The sequence below is a fragment of the Tupaia chinensis genome, unplaced genomic scaffold (genome assembly GCF_000334495.1).
Source record: "Tupaia chinensis unplaced genomic scaffold, TupChi_1.0 Scaffold000078_1, whole genome shotgun sequence".
Classification (NCBI taxonomy): Eukaryota; Metazoa; Chordata; class Mammalia; order Scandentia; family Tupaiidae; genus Tupaia; species Tupaia belangeri.
Window position 1 is genome coordinate 1612409 of NW_006159539.1, and position 2722 is coordinate 1615130.

The following is a 2722-nucleotide window of genomic DNA, read 5'->3' on the forward strand; positions in this document are numbered from 1 at the left end:
TGTCTCTCCAGCGAGCACAGGTGCCCTGTAGCAACAATGTCTCTTAAAAAAACCCAAATCAAAAAGGATGCGCAGCTTTGCATGAAGTGAGATCCTGCTCGAATAGAAGACAGTTGGCCGCACATTTCTCAAAGGCTTGTCAACTCTGAGACTTTGAACGGAAGGAGGTAGTGACCACCCCCCCCCCCATAGGAAAACACTTCTCCTCCCCAGAAACCAGGCGGCACCTCTCCATCCGAACGCCTCTGAGTTTATCTGATCAGAGGCTGGAAGTCCCCGGGGCAGAAAGGTTCCATCTCAGCATTCCCACAAGCCCCGGGAGTGCATTCTTCCAAAAGTGAGTGTTTTCCACGAGGCGAGACTTATACAAATTGCTTTACTGTCAGCAGGACACCGTCTCATGGAAAGGTAACATCCCGGCTCTCTAAACAGGGAAACTGCCCGAGGAGGGAAACGGAGCGGAGCGTACGGAATTGACGAGACACGGTCTTACGTTCCCTACCCGATAGCGCTCACCACTTCATAATCCGAACCGGCAATGCCCATGGATAGACCGTTCACGTAAGCCCTCACATTTACCTGTTCCTTTCCTACCCTTCAATGCTCCACTGAGTGAGTATTAAAAGCACATGGTAACGCAAAGAAAAAAATAACACTGTGTATCTTATAAAAAAAAAAATGATGACCAGAAACATAAAAATTAAAAAAAAAAAAGAGTGGGTTTTCTATTAATACAAGCCCACGAGACCTGCTAGGGGTGTGTAACAAAACGTAGCACCTGCCTGATAAGAATGCACTTGCACAAACAAACACGCGTCCATTGCGGAACGCCCGGATTCCGAGAATGCTGACTGAATAACCGATCCAGTCGTAGAGAGGCTGGTTAAGGCCGACAGCCTGCATGGACGCGTCCGTGGAGCTGAGCGCGCGTCAGCGTGAGAAGACGGTGCTGCTCTGGCGACCGGCGCTGTGACCACAAGGCAGTGTGCAGAGCGGCTGGGCAGAGAGGGGACAGGAGCGACCCGTCCTGCCCCACGCGTGCTCGGGTCACACGTTCAAATCGACCCCAGAACGACTCGTTCGAACTTAGCCGTTGGTGTGGGAGAGGGTGATGGAAGCAGCTCTCGGACCCCACTTGATTTTGAGGCTCCGAGGCACCTCAGAACACTACGTGGATTCATTTGGAAACGTTTTTTCTTTCTGGAGAGCCACGAGGTTGTGGTGGGATCTATGTGCGGGGAAACCGGATCCCAGCCAACATGCTCGTGGGTGAACTTGGAGCAGCAGCACTGGGACTAGGGCACCCCCGATGCCCCCACCCCCGGGAGCCAGATGCACCAAGTTGCAGCCTCCCCCTCCCCCAGACTGTGTGACCTTGGGCAAACTGTTAACCTCTCTGAGTCTTCGCTTCTTCACGTTCAGCGTGGAGATGAGTTTGTTATCCAGGAGTGAGTGAGGTCACGGACAGGAAGCCTTCGGTGTAGACCTGGGCCCCGTGTCAGCATGTAAGACGTGTCCCTCTCATGATCAGACGTGGCACGCCGACATAGTTTGGAAGCACCTGCAGCCCAGCCGTCATATTCCAATATCTCGTAACCACTTTCATTCCTTCTATTTCTAGCTCCTATCTTACCTTCTGTCTTTTCTTTATTCCCCCAGAGACAGGGTCTCGCTATCTTGTCCAGGCTGGCCTTGAACTCATGACTTTCCTGGCTCAGCCTTCCTAGGAGCTGTGAGTACAGGCCACGCCACGTCGTCGATGGTGGCTCCTACTATTCTTTCGCCATACTATTTCAGGGAGGGGGGGAGTAAGCAGTTAAATACACCCACTTTTCTAACTGCCGCCCAGAGCCAGGTAAACAGCCGGGGACTAGGCGACACACACGGACTGAAGAGAAAGCCGTCTTTGGGATGTGGAATACAGCGGATCATGGAACTGCATGCTATTAACATGAGGCATCGGATCGTAGCTCGGTTTTATTTGAAAAGAAACAGCCAGCAGCATTAAAGGACAGAGGAACCGTCCGGGCCTGTGGCTACCCGTCTCGCTGACCGCGGAACCGGGATTGGTGGGCTAGATTAGGGGGTTTCCTGGGGTCTGGCTTCCAACAGGTGACGAGCTTTAGCTGTCTTCAGATGCAAAGCCGGACGAGTTGGAGCCTCAGAGATTCTGTTCGAGGCCTGCCCCCGGCAATGGAAAGAGACAGTTAGTGCCGGTTTCAGCCGCTCTGGCAAGTTAGCAGGCAGAGGACTGTCCTAACTGTCCCCACCGGGATCCTGGCCTGACGGTGAAAACCCATCCTTTCCAGACAGTCATTCTGCCACTGGGTGCCTCCCGACCAGCGGGGAAGCCCACTCGGACGCCGTCACGACCAAGCAAGCCACAAATCCCCAGGGTGTGGGATTTCCACCTCGACACCACGTCTTAAGACCGAAAATAGGCGCCCGCCTGCCATACTGCAGTGGGGTTCCCCCAGCACCCCCTCCAGCTCGCATGTTTTATTAATAAATGCAAGATGGCACACACAGGCACAGCATGGCAGGTGAGGCGGCTGCAGCTGGACCCGGGCCAGGGCAGTTTGCAAAAATAAATAAGAAGCATGTGACAAGGAGCAGGTCCCGGGCAGGAGCCGAAGCCCCGGGCTGCCCCAGCACCCTCGCCGGGCTCCCGGGCCAGGGGGATGAAGGGCAGCAGCAAGATCCCAGCCCTGCGGGGCACGCA

The 2722-nt window shown here is 54.5% G+C and overlaps 1 long non-coding RNA gene across 1 annotated transcript in view; it reads left to right on the forward strand.

The window, feature by feature from the left end:
- Window positions 1-740, forward strand: part of LOC102473052 (uncharacterized) — a 1413-nt gene extending 673 nt beyond the window's left edge. Inside the window, exons 2-3 of the long non-coding RNA XR_003548253.1 lie at window positions 12-337; window positions 433-740. This is a non-coding gene — a long non-coding RNA (uncharacterized LOC102473052). The remainder of the gene's footprint in view (window positions 1-11; window positions 338-432) is intronic.
- The last annotated feature ends 1982 nt before the right edge of the window (window positions 741-2722 follow it).